The sequence below is a fragment of the Eptesicus fuscus genome, chromosome 5 (assembly GCF_027574615.1).
Source record: "Eptesicus fuscus isolate TK198812 chromosome 5, DD_ASM_mEF_20220401, whole genome shotgun sequence".
NCBI lineage: Eukaryota > Metazoa > Chordata > Mammalia > Chiroptera > Vespertilionidae > Eptesicus > Eptesicus fuscus.
Genome location: NC_072477.1, coordinates 82,435,699 through 82,454,582, shown reverse-complemented (window position 1 = coordinate 82,454,582; position 18,884 = coordinate 82,435,699). Strand labels below are relative to the sequence as shown.

The following is an 18,884-nucleotide window of genomic DNA, read 5'->3' as shown; positions in this document are numbered from 1 at the left end:
AACCTAGCACGCTCTGCGGACACTGCTAGCAGCCTGCTCCCCGCTTTTGATGGCAGGGGGTCCGCTGGTGCCAGAGCAGACACACAGCTCCCCGCTTTCGATCACAAGGGAGCTGGGTGCCTGTCCGCTGGTGCACCAGGCCTTTCAGAAGCCTCAGGTGCGGCGGAGGCTTCTGAAAGGCCTGGTGCCGGAGCGGACAGGCACCCAGCTCCCCCGCTTTTGATGGTCCGCGGTGGGACGTGGGCTCGCTGCCCCAGAGGCCCCTTCTGTGCCGCAGCACAGCCATGGCGCAGACGCTGAGCTCGAGCCGCTGCTGGCGACGCAAGCTCAGCGTCCCACTGGCCCAATCGGCCACCCTGAGTCCAACCCCCCCCCTCCCGCGCCTCCTGGCCAATCGTGGGCATAGTGAAGGTATGGTCAATTTGCATATTTGTCTATTATTAGGTAGGATATTTGTTCTGTAGGCCACAGGAAGGGTTGACCTTAGCAAATTTATTATAATCCTAATCTGTCCCTCATAGTGGAAACCTTATACTCTGACTTAACATGCCAAAAATTGATCTATCAATGATAGATGTAAGGTAATCAATAATGTTTTGACCCAGGAATCAGTCAGTTATGATGAATAACTTAAATGGGGGGGAAAAAGAACTTCACTGAAGTCCTAGAATATAATAATTATTCACCTAAAGGTAACTACCATTATAAATATGTTTAAAATTCATGTGATTAGTATATATTCTAGGAGCAGGGATACTTGGGAAGCCAAATAATAATCAGAATACTGCTTAAAAAACACAGATTCCAAATAAAGATATTTTTATGGATAGAATGTTTAATAGCATCAGGTTTAAATAGCCTAATATTCATCCACAGAAGTAATGGCCTTGTCATTGGGATTAAAGTCCAATGGAATTAAGTCCACTCCCTCATCTTTGAAGCATATTTGGATAGACTTAGCCTACATTTCTTCAGACTTTCCTTTATCTGCTTTTATGGATAAAATTTTTCTATGGATATGTCAATAACTTCAATTGGATTATGTCAAAACCCTGCTACACATGAATTTATATGTTCTTTGAGATAACTTCACATATCCCTGTGCTGATTTATTTTGTGCTGATTTTGAAGTTTAACAATCTCATCTTGAGTCCCTTTATTTCAAATGTATTGCCAATACCCCTCTCATTATAATTTCTAAGAGCAAAAACAATGACAAGAATTGGAAAAATTAAATCCTGGCTATTTATGAGAAATAAGTGAGGGTAAATAATAGCAGCTGTTTTCTTTTCTTTCACTTAGGGTAAATGCAGTATAGTCACAGGATACAATTATTCATCTTAACACACATCTTGCTTGCTAGGGTAAAGCTCTCAAAATTACCCCTACAAGAGGTACTCTTTTTAATGGTACTGAACACGATCTAGTTTAGTTTAGATACTAAACTAGAGCGGTTGCTCTGGAAGGAGGTGTGGCCCAGAATAAATTAAAGCCGGCATACAATGTCAGGGAAAGATGGTGGTAGGCATGTTGTATCCCAATCAATGAAAAACTAAGCTTGTTCAAGTTTTATGCTGCCATCGTGCCATGCACTTCAAGAGCAACATCTAATGTTCCTTTTCCTAACCAGGCAAATGCCAAGAGGAGCACTTTCCCACAAACAAGTGTGTGGGAGACAGTAAATGCAATATTAAGGCTAATTAATCCATCAGGGTGCTTCAAGACAGGAATGATTCAAACAGAAACAAATGATTTTTGTTACTTTATTGTTATTTATTTTTAATCCATGGAGCCAGAGGGTGGGAAGCGGACCAAGAACTCTGACATGGGACAGAACTGAAGGAACTTAGGAACTATCTAGTAGTTTAGAGTCTGGAAGATAATGTAGAGAGAAGTATTCCAAAAACAAACAAAAATGCTGAAACAACTTTCTCAGAAAACAAATCATGCACACTTAGGGAGTTCCCAGACGTCTTTCTGCCTGGATCCAGCAACTTTCCTTGAGTTAGAGAACTCATATTTGAAAACTTCTGCTTGATAACAGCACACCGATGAATTCTTTGAGGCAAGTTGGATGATCATGCCATCAACCGTCATTGTACTGACCAGTGAAAAACTTCTGAAAATAATGTGAAAAACATAAGGAAATACATGATCAGTAGAGAAAAAGCAAAACATTTTAATAAGAAAAAGATAAGAATTGTTATAAAGACAAAAAGTTTTAAATTATATTAGTACTGTATTTGTAAGTTGGTAAATTGTTGTCAAATTTTATTTTTATTAGTAGAAATAATTTAAATGATAATAAAATTAGGAAAATTTCATGAAAGTAAGCATTGACTTTGGTGTTGTAGAAATTTAGTAGGACTTGAATACTTAAGCTATTTCAGTAAAGCAAAAAAGAACACACGTGAATACTCGTGTATAATTGAGTATAAACAAAGTTAACCTCTGCAAAAAATGAGTAAATAAATTAAGAGAATTTAAAAGAAAAAAATGTCGAGTAATTTTTGAAAAAAAAAATTTACAGATCCTAAAAAACTAATTAAGTTACTCTATTCAATTCTTAGCATCAGTAAAAGACACAGCACACCAAACTCACCAACTCATATGGTTTCATTTGATTCTGCTTAATAACAATCTCCTATAGTCAACAATAAGCTGAACCTTATTGATGGAGAGAAATCAGAGCAAACATAAAATTCTAAAATATATATATTCCAAAGAAAAAAATAAATACCTATTAAACAAATAAGAGAGGATTGCTTTTTTGTCAGAATGAATGAATGGGGGGAGGGGGGGAATCGAAGTTGAATGAAAGCTTTTATTACATTTCCACTACTGCTGAATAAATAGCTAGAGGTACTTGTCTAAAAGCTGGGTTTTTTGGACAATTACTTTTGGTTTATTAAAATATAGCTTAATAGTATGTGCATAGTAAATAAGTAATGGCCATTAAGCTTTACCTAAGACTCTTAAAGATTACTTTCAAGAAAGAATCTTGCCCTGGCCAAGTGGCTCAGTTGTTTGGAGCATCATCTTGTACACCAAAAGGTTGTGGGTTTGATTCCCAGTCAGGGCCTAAACCTAGGTTGTGAGTTCAATCCCAGGTTGGGGTGTGAATGATGTTTCTTTCTCACTTCCTCTCTCTAGAATCAATAAAAACATATCCTCTGATGAGCATTAAAAAAAAAAAAGTCAAATTCAGTTATAATGTTGGAGGGAGCTTCCCATTTATTGAAAATAACATGTTAGTCCTATGTAGTTATATTTTTAGAAATAGAATTTGTCTTGCAAGTCCTAAAATGTCATTATCATGAGACTCTACTTTAGTCAGATAACTGCAAATTGGATCTGGGTTTCTTTTTCTAAATATGAGAAATAAAAAGGAATAATGTAGTAGCCATATTTATAATCTTTTAAGTGTATAGGAAACATAGTGTCTATAGTTCATTATTTCAGTGGGGCTTTGGTTTGTCTTATCTACAATTAAATGGGGTAATACACAAAAATGAAGGCCCATTCAAGAGCTTACCCTTTTCAATCAGAAAAGAAAATGCTCAGATCTGTCCTGGTTCATAGGTAGCACCTGTATTGCTTCCACACATCTGTAGAATCACAATATCAGCCAACTGTTAATCAAGGATCAGTTCCCTTCAAAGTGACTCATGATCCACTGTTAAAACAGCTTATAAAAATAACTTCTCCTCTGAAAAGGTGCTTCAGGGTTTTCAGACACATCTCAGCATTCCTGCTAGCTTAATGCATGTTTAAAAGTTAATTTCTCATTAATATTTAAAGAAGTGGCTTCAGAACAAATTTTAAATGATCCATTACATTTTAGAAATAAAATATTATTGGCATTATTTTCATCTCAGTTACAAAGAATAATAATGTCCAAGACTGGCTTTTAAAACTGTTAATGAGCCCTGGCAATGTGAAAAAGATATGGATTAGGTAGATGTAATGAGATATGATTAAAGGGTGCAAGCACTGAAGGGTGTTGGAGAAATTCTTTTCAGAAAGAGGATAATTAGTGTCTGATAAAAGTACTTAGTAGATAAGATTTTTTTTTTAAGAAGAAAGGTTAAGATAAACACATACTTTATGACAAACCTGCTTCATTTTTCTCCTTTGGTTCTCTTACATACTCAATATTATGTTGAAACTTCATACATAATGTTTGTCGAATACTTGATGCAATTCTACCAATTAGAGTGTTTTAATTGCCAGACACAGAGAGCAGAAAATGTGTTGTAACATCTTATTCCATTTTCAGTGTACATTTCTTTGTTGATTTATGTAATGTAGCTAATAATATGCAACCTACCCTAGCTTTAAACAAACAAACGAACTTCTAAAAAACAAGCTTTCCATAAGTTGCTAAGCAACTCCAAAGGCACATTTTACTAACTTAATAAATAATATTTAGATGACAAATCCTTAAGGAAGATTTCTAACTCCATTTTGTTGAAAGTAGAAAATCCAAGCAGGTAGGTATCCTTCTGATTGTCCTGTTTCTAAAGCCTCAGGGCTAGGAAGAGACACTGCCGTTTTCAGAGCTACATTTGACTCACTAAACAAATAAAACATTTCTTCAGTTGAAATTGTTACTATAATGGAAGTTAGGTTCTGGGTCTCATTGTCAGCTCTCCAGAGTTAGAGCTCTTGCTTCATATCCATAACTGAATGTTTCTCAACCTGGGCACTACTGACATTTTTTTGGACCAGAAGATTTATTGTTTGGGAGGTGGTAGGGCTCTCCTGTGCATTATAAGATGTTTAGCTATAGATAGATAGATAGATAGATAGATAGATAGATAGATAGATAGATAGATAGATGATAGATAGATAGATAGATAGATAGATAGATAGATAGATAGATCGATCTCCCTGGCCTCTACTTACTAGGTGCCAGTAGTGGCCCCATAGTTGTTAACAATTAAAAATGTCACCAAACATTGCCAAATGTGTCCCATGGGGGGGAGGGGGGTGTCAAAATCATACCTAGTTCAGAACTACTGCTACTGAATAATGGGTCAATATAAATAATGGGTAAATGACTAACCTCAACTCACCATCAGTCTACACAATATTCCCTACCACCACCAGAATGAAGACTTGGGGTAGTACTGATTTCACTGCCCCTGTGGCTTTATTCTATTCAAGTCTTATCACTGACTTTATCATCTCAATGTACTTTCCATTGCATAATAATTGGGGAGAAAAGTCCTAATGATGGCTCTGTCTATAGCCACTCTCTAGTAATAGCCCATTCCAGAACTGCACCAAAATCTTTTTTCCTATTCTTTCTCCCTCAGTTTTCATTATACTCAGTTGCTGGCTAGAATTATTTAAAACATAAATCTCAATTTTAATCATGCCAAACTCTGCATAGAAGATCAGTCTCTGCTATCAAATACAATCTCCTCTGGTCTTTAAGGTTTACTACAAATTAGCACCAAACTCCATCTCATCCAACATCTTTCTCATTCTCTCTGTATGCCACCTTTAACCAGCCCCCAAATACAAACAGCTTGCATATTCTAGTCTTCTTATGTGACACATTAAGGACAAATTAATACCCTCCATGAAAGTTTTCCTAATTAATCCTTCCTTTATTTCTTATCAGTATCATATTTCTGTTAAAAGAATGGCATGGCTGCAAATTAATATGTGAGACAATTATTTGCTGAATGTTTTCCATATGCCAGACACTGAATATTACTTAGTAGCTGTTTCTATCAATTTACGTTTACGTTTATGCCCTAGTAGATTGTAAGTTCCCAGAGGATAAGAACGAATCTTATTTATATCCCTCTAATGCCTCTTCATAATGATGCTAATAAATACAGTTTAACTTTGATTTGCAATTATAGCCTTTCAAATTATTTTCATGATTGTTACCTTATTGGTTATATATTTTCACTGCTACAATCCACAAAAGTGGGATATTAAATGCTCTAGGGACGAGGCTATGAGTTATACAACTAGTGCTCAGTAGAAAATGCATTTATATATGTTGACTGAATCTAGTCTCACAACTTCACACCTATAAAATTTCTCTCCTTGTTAAAAAAAGTTCTTATGGCATTTAAAAACAAATGCTATTGCAAAGAACAAGAACAGTTGAATGATGCAGATGACACAACAAGTGAATTAGGATTGGCAAGGGTTTAACTATAATATAGCTTGAAAGCAAAAGAGATATCTTAGTTTCTGCCTCAAGTTGGCTACAAGAGATTAAGTTAACTTCACAAGGCCTTGACCCCTTGCCTCAGAAAGTAAAACTTTAAAAAGAAAGCAAATGGAAAAGAAAAGCCACAGAGGAGCTGATAAACCCCCAAATTTTAAAAATCACAACATTTTACCCCACACACACAAAAAAAAAAAACTCAAGAAAACATTTTCAGCAAAACTGACTTCCTCCCAGTTTTGGGGAGTTCCCCCCCCCCCCAAAAAAAAAAAAACATCAAAATGCCTGTAAAACCCACTTGGTTATTAACCTCTCAACTAACTTCAGCAAAACACCAGAAGTCAGAAGTCAGCTAATTTTTAAGGTTACCCACTAGCTCTAAGCATCGTGTGCCCAAAGAGGCAAACCTTTATTCAGTAGTTCCTTTAACATTTATTGCATGCCTACTAAGTTCAGACACCGGCCTAGCCTTAAAAAAGGACTAAGTTGTTGATGGGAACTTGTGCAAGGAATTCAAAAAGAGGCAGGTGACCTGAAAAATAGAAGGGAAAACAAAAAAAGATTTTCTCTTCGGTGCGCCTTAACTCCCAACTCCTAGGCCTCCACTCCCTTCCCCCCTGCCCGCCTCGCATGTTTCAGAAAGTGAAGACATTAAAGGAAAATGAAAATAAAGAGAAATAAAGGGAACAGGTAAAGGGCCCATCAGCCTCCTGGAAGACACAGAAACCAGCTCTCAAGGTAGCCCTCAGCCACGCGACTGGCGGAAGTGCGGGAGCCCGCGGGGCGGAAGTGCTGTGTGTGGGTGTGGCCCAGGGCCCCCGGGGGACCGGAAGTCAGGCCCCGCGGTGCGCGGGAGAAACCCCGAGGCCCCCGGAGCCTCTGGGGGTTTTCTGTGCCCGCGAGGCCCCGCCGCATCCCAGCAGCTTTGTGCCAAGTAGGGGTTTCTGAGCGCTAACGAACGTGGCGGAGGCTTGACGTGGGTTCTCCGGGGACAGGTCGGCGCTCCAGTTCCCAGTGTTTTCCTCAGGGCCGGGAGCGGGGGAACCCCCCGGCCCGAGCCCCGCGGTGATGGGGCGCCGACTGCGGGTTTGCGGACGGCGAAAGCGGGGGGGGACGTCCCGGCGGACGGGCGGTTAGGGAGCGGGCACCCGGACACCGGCCCGACGGGGCACGGACGGGCGCGTCGGGGCCGCGGGGCCGCCGGGCGGGGGGTCTCCACGCCCTTCCCCTCCCTCCCCGGCGGCCTCCGCGAAGCCCGGGCTCGGGCGGCGCTGTGTGAGCGGCTTTGGGGGCGCAGGGGGCAGGTCGTCCCCGGCTCTTGTGAAATGAAACTGCTAGGAATCGGGTTGCCCCCAGGGTTTTTTTTATCCCGGGTTTGGACACTCGGAGTTGTTCCAGTTTTTTCTCCCTCCCCCGCCCCCCCACTCCCCGCCCCGAATTAAACCGGGAGCCCCAGCTCGGCCTGCGAGCGCGGCGCGGGCGGGGAGCGCCTCTCCTTCCCTCCCTCGGCCTCTCCTCCCCCGTCCCCCGGGCGCTGTCGCCCGGCCCGCGCCCCGGACCCTCCCCGGAGCCCCGGACTTTGCCGCACAGCCCGCAGGACGCCGCTCCTCCCTCCGTCGCTCCCGTCAGGATCCCGGGGCTGGAGAGGCCCCGGCCGGGCTTCTCGCCGTCCAGACGCGCCCGCCCCGTTGGTCCCCAAGGACGTGGGACGGCGAGGGTTCGGCCCCGGCGCCGAAGGTCCACCGATCCTCACGTGTCTATGAGGTCACGTTTACGGGCCTCCTCAGCCTTGTCGTCCCTGGGAATTCGGTGGTGAGAGGAAACGGCTTTTGAAATGAATGTTCATCACAGCAGTCGTCTGACGCCTCGCTCTCTCCGCTCTTTGAATGTCCCAACATGGAGTGGAAACTCCTGTTAATCTCCAAAGGTCTGGTGACTCAGAGGAACCCTGATTCCCTTTCCCGGCACTGCTTGGCCCCCCGTTATCCTGGGAGCGGGGAGAAACCTTGGGGTCGGTGGCCACAGAACTGAGGACCCCAGCCACCTCTGCTTACCGAGAGGGGGGGCGGGATGGAGGAGAGCAATGGAAAGGGGGAGAAAAATATTTGTGTTCATAGACACATTTCCTGTGCAGAACAAAAAAAGTTCCACCATCAGCAAAAGAAGTCTCTTCCTCCAAAATAGCAGGCAAACAGAGAAAATTAGAATATGCATAAACTCCTTCATTTTCATTCAAACGGAGCGCGATTTCCGGCAGATTTGTATTTAAACTGCTCTATTAATCCCAATTTCTGAACAGCTTTTTACTTAGCATCTTCCCAAAACTCACGTAAGGAGTACTGCTCTTTTCCCACTGTCCTGTTTTGAAGCCTCCCTCTTCCCTCTTCTCCAACTGCCGATGAGAATTTTATTAAGACTAACTTTATTTTTCCTGTCCATTGGTTGTTGTTTTTTTTTTCCAAAACTGAATTGATGTGTTGAACTATAATACAAGCTGGCTGCTGGCTGTGAAGTCATAACTGCAAATGAGAGCCTAGTGGAAAGGATAAGTTTTTGAAATGTGCACTTAAAAGAGCGTAAACCTGATAGGACCAATAGACTTTTGCAGTTCTTCTCATGGTATGGAATCCTTCCTGTTCTACACAAGTCATATCTCACCATTAGCAATGCTTGGGTCGCTTGGACATGTACACCCCCATACCTTCCTCCTCCCAGTTATTAAGGAGCAGGATTGACAATCACCCAAACCTGTTCAAAAAGAGTATTAGTCTTCATAAATATTCAGTGTCAGCCCATTAAATCTCCCCAAACCCACTTCTAAAATGTTTGCTTTGCCACTGTGCAACAGATCTAACTGTATCTGCCTTGAAAGTTCTTTGTTGGGAAAAAAAATGTTAGCATCATTTGCAGCCATTCCCTTTCTGAAACGTCATTGCTTAACTCTCCTATCTTTGAAACTGTATATTTCTTTTACTTAATAGTAAGATGTTAGTGTTTAAAAAATGAAATTACTACATCTTGGTTTACAAAATGTGTAGGTCTTAATTTCACTCACCCCTAAATTCCTTACTGTTGCATATCCCAAGATAGGAATCTGAATTTGATTCATCATAAAATCTAAACAAAATGTAATGGTTCTGGTTTCCTTTAGTGTTTACAGATCACAAATAAACCCCAGTTATTGGTAGTTAAAAACTTAGAAATGCTAATATTTATTAAGTCTTAGTTCCTATAAAATAAACTAGCATACATATTTGAACTATATGAAGCACGGTGCATATATGCATAAACATTTAAATATCTGGTTTGTGTTGGCTAAATGATTTTTAAGATATGGAAATATAGAAGTCTAATAATTTTATTAAATAGGCGCATAAACTGGGCACGTGAATGTCTGCATGACTTTGTGAAATAACTTTTATTGCTTCTTTACTTTCTGTCCTATATTCCCATTACACAAGTACTAACTTGGTTTCTTTTAGTTAGGCATGTCTCCAATGAACCAGGGGTTCTCAGTTATATACAATTAAAACCAAAATATTTGAAAATCAATTCTTAAAAGCCATATTTGGGGGGGGGTGTATATAACAAGATTGAGGGTTACTTTTACTGGCGGTGTTGATTTCTTTTAATTATCTTATTGAAACAAATGATACTTTTCTATTAATCAAAAGAACAATGCAAACAAAAAACAATCACAATAACAATATTTCTTCTTAAGGTTATTTGTATTAGATTTGGATTTTATATGGGAAGCTCCAGTTTGAGTTCAAGTTGCAGAGCTGTACTTCCAGAAGAGTTGAAATGAACTTATTATTGGTGCAGGGAGAAAACCTGGGGTACCATTGAAGAGCAAAGCAATATATAGTTGCAGCCAAAGCTGCCTTTCTCCCATTGCAGACTATATTCAGTGAATTTATCTCTAGAAGTGAAAGTTCCTCCTTCTTTGCTAATCTTCAATAAAATACTATTCTCATGAACTGGACTATTTCATACCTTTTTAAGTGAAAAGATTAGACAGAAATGAAAAAGAATTGTTCAGCCTCCCTGCTGTTAGGGGTGAAAAGATGGATGTAGGAACAACCAGCAGGGAAGCTGTGTCCTTCTTTTCGCCCCTCTCTTTCTTCCTTCAAACACTGTTTTAGTTATGGATTGTGTGTGTGTGTATCTTTAAGACAATATCTAAAGAAAAAAGTTTTCTAGAGGACAGAACAGGGCATTGATAGTTAGGCCTTTCTTTTTGTAATTTGATTTTTAACAAGACATGCAGGTTGTTTTTTTTCATAAAATTTTAGGGCTACATTAATTTACAATAAGACAAAACAACACAAAAATATTGAATGGTTACCCTTCCTTGCTCCCAAATTACCCTTCTATAGCTAAGGTCCTTATCCATTTGGCCCTAGTAGCTGGGTTGCCAAGGAATTTCTATCTCAGTCTCTGCTCTCCTCTCCTATAACTACCCTTCCTCTCCTAGCCAGCTTCTTTCCCCTCCTCAAATGAAAGCAGTTAACGAACAACCCGCAACATCTGCCTGACAAACATTGAGTCTAATTCCCTCCCAACTGCTTTTTTTTCCCCTTTGGGGGGAGGGGGGAGATAACACAGGGAGCTCAGAACATGGGGCTGAGAGTATAGTTAGATTCCTGCAGACACAGATTCACTGGCAGATTCTTTCCAGCTTAGCCTCAGGAGCTGGTGGCTGTTCTCACACCTGGACCAATAAACCTTGTCAGGTTTACAGTTGACAAAAGCACCTCTCCCTCCTCCTAAGGAGATGGGCTTAGCTTCACTAGCTAGATCACTACCAATTACATCTTCAACCCGGACTCCTTCCTCCACTTTTCCCTTCACTTTATTGTCCCCTTTCCATCCTTCTATCCTTAAAGGAATCAAAGGAATTCAGGGGAACCGAATTCTTAATTTTTGTGTCCTGTCCTATGGCCGAGTTCCTCAGGGCTACTCTTCTCTTTGGCTCACAGACATCTCATAACTGAAGCACTTTGCCCATTTCAAACTCCACAGCCCCATTACAGAATCCCAAATATGACAGCTTGCCCATTCACCAGCAGAACTTCAGCCACAGGTCTGCCTCTGCTCCCAGTCTCCTTCGCGAGTTGATTTGCTTCTGAATGGTGTTTGGGGGGATCTTACCCATATCAATGAAGAAAAGTGGGTACAAAAGTACTCTGTGCGATTAAAAAGACCAATCATATTAAATCAAGGGAGTCTCAGAACACTTGAGTTGGGCCAGAACAGGTCATCCATCTAACCAGTGAAACAAGAAATAAGAGAAATACCTAACTGCAGTTGTGAAACACAAATTTCCTCTTCATTCTATTCAGCCAGAGAAATTATTTTAAAATTGTTTCTATTATTGTTTGCATTATTATTATTAACATTTTATTTTTGTCATTATGGCTGCAGATTTTATTTTATTTGTGTTGTTGTTGCATCTATTATACTATTCACAGAAGTTTAGGAACATTAGTCAGATTAATTAGTTTATCAGTAATTTAAAGCTGAAAACTAGTAATTAAGCCAAAAACTAAAAATGATCAGGGATGATTCATACCAATGTAGGATTTGGGAGGAAAAGAATCTAAACTTTGGATATAAAATTTGGCAGCTGTGAAATAAAACAGGACTTGGGGATCAGAAATATGATAATTGAAATATCCTTAGTCACTCAAATTCAGCTAAGATCATTCTGTGATTTGCTTTGTAGAGAAAAAAATTATATTTGTTTTTGTTGACAGAACAAAGACCCCGTGCTTGTTCTTCATGTGAATTGCATTTGCATGTGGATTCCCTCTGCTTAGGCCCATCCAAATATCTATTATTCCCCTCCAGGTTTGCTTCCTTCATCTCTTTGCTGTTGTTATGCACCTCACTGAAGAGGGTGCATCATTTAAGACAGGTATACAATTTCAGCCCTCTCCACAGACAGGTTCTATGGAATATAAATTCAATAACGCAATTCCACAACAAGCTCTCTGCTCTCTTTCAAATATAATTAATTTTTAATGGTGTAGTTCTTTACACACACACACACACACACACACACACACACACACACACACAACAAAAAAATAGATGCATCCTCTAGTTTTGCTGTTTGTGCATCTAAAACAGAAATGGATGTGGCTCTTTCACTGGCTCCTAAAATTCCTCAACTCAGCCCACAGAGAAGAAATCTGTTTAGGGAATAACTGCACCGTTTGTTGTATGCCCCAAAATATTTAAAGCAATAAAAAGTGCAAGCCCCTACTTTTTGATAGTCATTTTTTTGTCAAATCTCCTAGAAAATAAAGGCTATTCTGAATTGATATTCTGATACAGACATTCACTAGATAACAGTTAAAATACACAAAAATCACTATACTAAACTGCTGGTTGTCTTTTCCAAGTTTTGATGATGGAAACTGAATTTCAATACTTTCCATTTTATCCAATTGTGGCTAAACTGACACAGATGTATACAAACTAGCAACTATAATAACAAAACTATGACTTCCAAAAGAAATTGCTTACTCCATTAAATACCTCGGTTATGTTTTATATGGATTCATTCATTTAATTTCCATTGGTTGTATATTGACAATCATATGTAAAATAGATGGTTAAAGTCTGATAGATGTAGATAGCAATATGGCCAGTACAAGCTGAATAATCAAATGCTGCTGAACTTCCATATTAAAAGTATAGCATATCCTAATTCATTTTTAAAGCTGATTATAATTATTAGAGGACAACCTTCAGACTGTAGGACATGATATGTTTCAGTTTTTAATAAAGTAAAGTAAAATACAAAATCTATAAAACTTAATCCAATAAAAATATTAACCCTTAACTTTCCTATATTGTTTTTTGGTTAAATAAACTAGTTATTTGGAACAAATACACTGATTTCCAACCATCTTTTTAATTGGATGTTTTGATTTGTGAATGTATAGAAGGTGCTGGTGGAGGAAAACATTTTACACATTACTCCACAGTTTTTTAGAAGGGGTATGTAAAAGGGATATTTTTTTAAATCTTTTGAGGTTTTATTTTTTCTTTTATGTGGTTTTTGATGTTTGAAATTGTGAACATTTTTTTAATAAGATAAGGAGCAGCAGCGGCTGAACCAAGTAGGTCTTTTAACTGGATGGAAAAGAACTATTTCTCCAGTGCAATTGTGCAGAAAAAGTGGGGGAGAGTGTGATTTCTGAAGAACTCACTTCTGCTTGTGCTTTTTGTTATTGTTTAAGAGGGTGGCCCATCAGGGTTCCTTTCCCATTACTTTCCTCCAAACTGTTTTCCTTGAAAGCATAAATGTGGGAACTACTTATTCATTCATCCTTTCACAAGCTAACATAAAGAGCAAGTATTTTAGTTAAATTTTCAATATAAAAAGTCCTTACAGGTTCAGAGATTATATTAGTACAGGGCCGAATGATCAATCCTAGTTGATTAGATTCAGTTAACTTGATATTTGCCTCTAGTGAGTTATATAAAATAAATATAAAGGTAAGATTTTTACAATATTGATCAGCAATGATGTATGAGCTATCAAAAAGAAATTCTCAGACTTTTAATATCTGTTCTGATTTATTCCTTGTTTTTCTCTTGATTTGTTTTTGAAGTAGTAACATGACAATTTCTCTGGTTTCCAAATGAGGTTCTGTTTGGCTCAGGTTAATATTGAAGAAGATCACATATATGGTTGGAAAATATTTTTAATGAGAAAAATTAGACTCCCGAATGTCAGATCTATGGTTTTCCGCAGGGCAATGGAAATGGTACTGACATCACTTTGCACTTTAACAATCAGATTCAGTCGGGGTACAAGTTGTTTGTTTAACCCGACAGCTCGGTGCACCCCGTCGCACGCTTTGCACACTCATTAAAACGATTATTCACGACCTGTCGAGTGTTTTCGGGTTCATTCACAGGAGAGGCTTGGAGCAAGCCAGCGCAATTCAAGTCAACACTGTCCACTACCCCATGCACGTGAGGAGGAGCTGGTGTGTCCATAAAAAGATGGAGGGAGGGCTGGGTGAGCACACCCTAGCTATCCATCCTGTTCATCTGATGCTCTGGAATCTCAGTCTCGAAAGAATGCCGAGAGTGCTTGGTCCTAAAGGGCCATGTTCCTGTGTTAATTTCAAGGGCTTGGCACAGGACAGAAAAATAAACTAAATAAACAAACTCAAAGCTCTCCCTCCATTTCTCCTTTCAACCTTCTGCAAAGCCTGAGGTCCCGGCTCAGCCACCTCCCGCCTGCAGCCCTGGGACTGTGAGGCTCCACCTCCCAGTGCAGATGCTGAGGTTAAGCAATTTCAGGAAAACTCGACAGGTTGAGGAGATACATTTTCCATCTCCCAAGACCCTTTCATCCTCAAGAAATAATTCGGTTAATTTTCTCCCCAATATACTTCACAAATACTGCAGGGGATGGGGGAGCTCTATAGATGAAGAATTGGACTGTAAACTGTATTTGGTAGATGTATTCCAAAATTTTATCAAGGAAAGATTCATCCTCCAAACAACAAAAAAAACAACTATAAAATGAGGAGTAAATAGCCCTCAATAAATTAAGCTACTTTTATTTTCCAATTTCCAAGTCATCTTTCCACATTTTGTAATGACAATAAGAGAAGCAGGCAAACGCATCACTATCTCCCACTATTACATTGTGCATGTAAAGAACATCCCATGGACTTTAGTGTTGTATTTGTTCAAATGAACCCTGATACATAACATTTACATGTGAGATATTAGTCCAAGAAATGCCCATCTTTATACAACAGAATGGTACACATACACTAAATCATAGAATAAATGAGTGTATGCATTTAATATGTATTGGAGAACTCTGAAATATCCTGCATAGTACAAGTATCCCTGGCATAACTTAAAGTCATAGATATTTTTTAAACAAGGCCATTTCTATACCCAAATCCTGCTGCTCCTTGATTTTTCATCTAGGGCACTAGTAAACACAGAGGCCACCTTATTGTTATGAGGGGAACTTAGTTGTGCCAACAGAAAAGGACAAGACATTCATCAGTTTCATTCTATCATATCTGACGCCATAAAATTACCTGTGTTTCCATTTTATTGAAACACATCAATACAATATGTGAAGAGAAGAATGGAAGTTTTCAAGTAGCTTGAGGTTTTAATGAGAAACAGTTAACTACTAAAAAAGCAAGTATGAATAAGTAATTTCATAAACTCTTTGGGTTGACATAATTCACTATCAGGTTTACTTAAAATTGATATATCAAGCATGTTTCCTATATATAAGCTTTCATTAAAACCAACCTGTGATAATAATCAAGAGGCAGATGCTGAAATATGTAGGTAAATAACCAAAAGCCTCTATATAAACAAACACAAATCAATGCAATAATAGGCAACACTATCGATGTAGGAATGATCAATTTTAGTCTTCCAACCTACAGTAAGCTCAAGATGTATAATTAAAAGTGTATTTTCAACTCCACTAATACTACTACTGGAATAAATAAATAAAATATAATAAACAAGCCCTGATGCCAGTTCTACCTGATTCTTTCGTTCAGCCTAAAGTACTTTCGATGGGGTGGGAGGAGTACATACTTTTTTCTAAGAAAGCTTTGCCAACTTTAAAACTACATTGCTAATTATAAAAATTATAAAAGTATTAAATAACAAAATTATCACCTCATTCTTGTTCTGAATTTTTCAACCTTCATCATAGCCTCTAATTATTCATTCATTCAGCACATTTTAATAGGAAAAACACACAATAGTGCTCATTATTTTAAAAGATTTTTGAACTACCCTACTACCTTTGGGTTTAAAGATTCTTTGGGCTTTTGTTAAAACAAATGAGAAAAATGTCATTTCCTTAATATATCCTGGAAGCTCTCATGCCTGTGCCTGCATATGCAAGCAATCTGAAACAAGGGGAGGGGGGCGGGGAGCATCTGCGCTATTCCAAAATTGTTTTATATAATGATTGCAAAACAAACAAGTGTCTGACTCAAAGAAATAAATATACTTTGGATTTCTAGAAATTCACATCTAAAACATTTCAGATTTTGCTTAAAGTTAAATTTCCTCTTTGAGAATATCGCTGTATGACAGAATTAATTTAGATTAGCAAGCACCGGTATATGATGAGTTTGAGCATTTAGGTTTTGTAGAGTAATGAAAATACTGTGTTCATATTTTTTCTTAATCAACAAAGATGCTTATTTACAGTCATCTTGAATTAGTGTGGTCCTTCTGAAGCACAGGCCTCTAAACAAATTTATTTATAAAATTCATCTTCTTTGAAAGTGATTTCTCTTACATAATATCACCAGCACATAAATATAGATTTTTATTATCTTTACATTTTTATGTGACCAAGCAATCTCTTTGATTCCTCTTCTTCCCATCTAGGGAAAAGAATTCAGGGCAACCGGACCCAAAGGGAAAATATCAACAGTTATTGTTTAGGGCTAATTTAACAGATAATTTAACTTCAAAAAACAATGATCAGGTCACTATTCCAGAGCAGTGAAAAAATGAAGAACTGAAGACAACTCTCCCTAACCAACCCCACTACAGTGTTTAGTCTTCCTGATCAACGGAATCAACAATGAATGTTTTTGCATTTTACACCCGCATTCTTATTTAAAGAATGAGACAAGAAAAGAGGGAATAAAACTGAAGACCTCGACCTGATTCTGAAAGCGCTACCTGGGCAGACAAATTAAACTCAGGCAAAAATGAATATCCAAACATGTCCGGCAACTTTTCACTTGGACAGGAATCTCCAAATCTCAGCAATATGCAATGTGCTTTCCTCCCGTGAAGCTCTTCGGAAAGGCCAAAGACCATGAAAGAGGATTACACATGTCAGGCACCGGACCGCGAAAAGGACTTGGGACATTTTTATCTCCCCTCTCACTCCCACAAAAATAATTTTGAGGGTTATTTGTTATTATTTAGAAAACCCTTTATGATTACAATTTCAAAATTTCTGCCTACCTCAAGTTTGACAGAAGGCCAGGTAAGGATGACGTTGAAGCATGGAAACTGGGTCTTATGGGTGATGGAGGGACAGTCAGAAGCTCTATTTTGCATTGTCCTCTCCTTCCCCTCCTTCCAGGGCTGGAGACCACGGCCCGGTACTCCCCGGCACACGCAGGGATGCTCTGCCCTCCCCAACCCCTGCCTCCCTCTCCCCAACCCAGGGCCTCCCTTAGTCCTTCAGGGAGTTCCCACCCCAAGGCTACCTCTTTTCCAGTTTGAAAAGACAAAAACAAAAAACCTTCACCTTGGCCCACACGCTCGGGTAGAAAAGGAATAAGCGGTGGAAAGCGAAATGGAAGAGCAGGGAGTGGAAAGGAGAAAAGATGTCTATTAACAGAGAAAACAGTGTTATCAACTAGCAAGTAAGTGCTGAGATCTGAAACAGCACCAGGTAAACAAAAGAATCAACTTTTATGGGGCGGGGGAAGGAAGGGGAGAACACGGCGGGGAGGGAGGAGAGAAAGAGAGAGAGAGAAAGGAAGCGCACCAGCCGGTTCTGGAGTCAATTTCCCTGGCCTCAGCCAGCGTGAGCTACGGAACGCCGAGCTCTGCTTGTCCTGGGCAAGAGCGCCCTCACCTTGCTGCTCCCGCGCAGCGCTCGTCTCCCCCGAGGCCGGACCCGCCGCCGGTCCCCGAGCGCCTCTCCTCTCCTCCCCGGCCGCGCGCTGCCGCCGGCGCCGGACCCAGCAGTCCTAGTCCCTTTAACAGATTCCACCACCCGAGGGGAAAACAAAATAAAACAGAAAACGCTGGGTCCCTGCTGTTAGGACTTCAGTTCCCACCACCGTGCCTCTCTCTCCAACTTCATCCCCAAGAGGTTCCGAGAAGGCGAATAGGAAATCGCAGCGAAGCCCCCAGATTCGCTTCTGGCGGAACCAACCTGTGCGTGGGGCGCTCGTAGCCACTCTCGGGACAGCCAGGCTCTGGAGCTTACACCTTTGTCCCCTAAGTGTGCATTAGGAATCAATTATTTGCCTGAGATTCCCAAAGCCGGGACCTGAGATATTCCCAGCAGGGACAAAGTCAGGCCCAGAACGGTGCTCATTTCCCTCGTCCTTCGAACCGGCAGAAGGGCGGCCTCCCACCCCGGTGCGCTGCCCTCCACCTGGAGCAGCTCCGCTAAATCCGCGCGTGTGTGTGTGTGTGTGTGTGTGTGTGTGTGTGTGTGTGTGTTGGGGAGGGGGAGGGGGACTTGAGTGACCCAGGCCAAAAAGCTGAGGGTGGATGCCCAGCTCTGGGGGAGGTTGGCAATGTTAGTGTGAAAATGGGGAGGAAAAGCATTTGCCTCCCCCCCCCCAAAAAAAAAAAGAAAAGAAAAAAAAGAACTTTAGAACGAGGTAAGTCTCTAGAAGCATAGAGCTTTGTCTCAAACACAAGAGCAAATACCTACGGGTTTAAACGTTAAGAAAGTCCAGTTAGGATATTCTTGCCGTTGCGGTCAGACGCAGAAATCATATTTCCACGAAATGAATGACTTTGCACTTGGGGACCTGTTTCAGTCTCCTACTAACCCTTCTCCATATAAATTCGCCTGGCTTCTCTTCGTCCCTCTTTGCCATGTCTACATCCTCTTTACTTAGGGACGCACAGTGACTTTCTGCCGACATGGAAAAAGCATGCATTTCCTCAGCTA

The 18,884-nt window shown here is 40.2% G+C and overlaps 2 long non-coding RNA genes across 3 annotated transcripts; one reads left to right on the top strand and one right to left on the bottom strand.

Moving 5' to 3' along the window:
- Nucleotides 1-1,749: 1,749 nt before the first annotated feature.
- LOC129149023 (uncharacterized) lies at nt 1,750-7,942 on the bottom strand. 2 transcript variants are annotated; one of them, XR_008556003.1, is made up of 3 exons: nt 7,775-7,942; nt 6,604-6,728; nt 1,750-2,119 (listed from the first exon to the last, which is right to left on the bottom strand). It is a non-coding gene; the product is annotated as an uncharacterized LOC129149023 (long non-coding RNA). The 2 variants fall into 2 exon arrangements; XR_008556002.1 differs by having other exon boundaries at nt 7,785-7,942.
- A 2-nt stretch (nt 7,943-7,944) lies between these two features.
- On the top strand, nt 7,945-17,199 carry LOC129149024 (uncharacterized). Its single transcript, XR_008556004.1, has 2 exons — nt 7,945-8,123; nt 16,616-17,199. It is a non-coding gene; the product is annotated as an uncharacterized LOC129149024 (long non-coding RNA).
- The last annotated feature ends 1,685 nt before the right edge of the window (nt 17,200-18,884 follow it).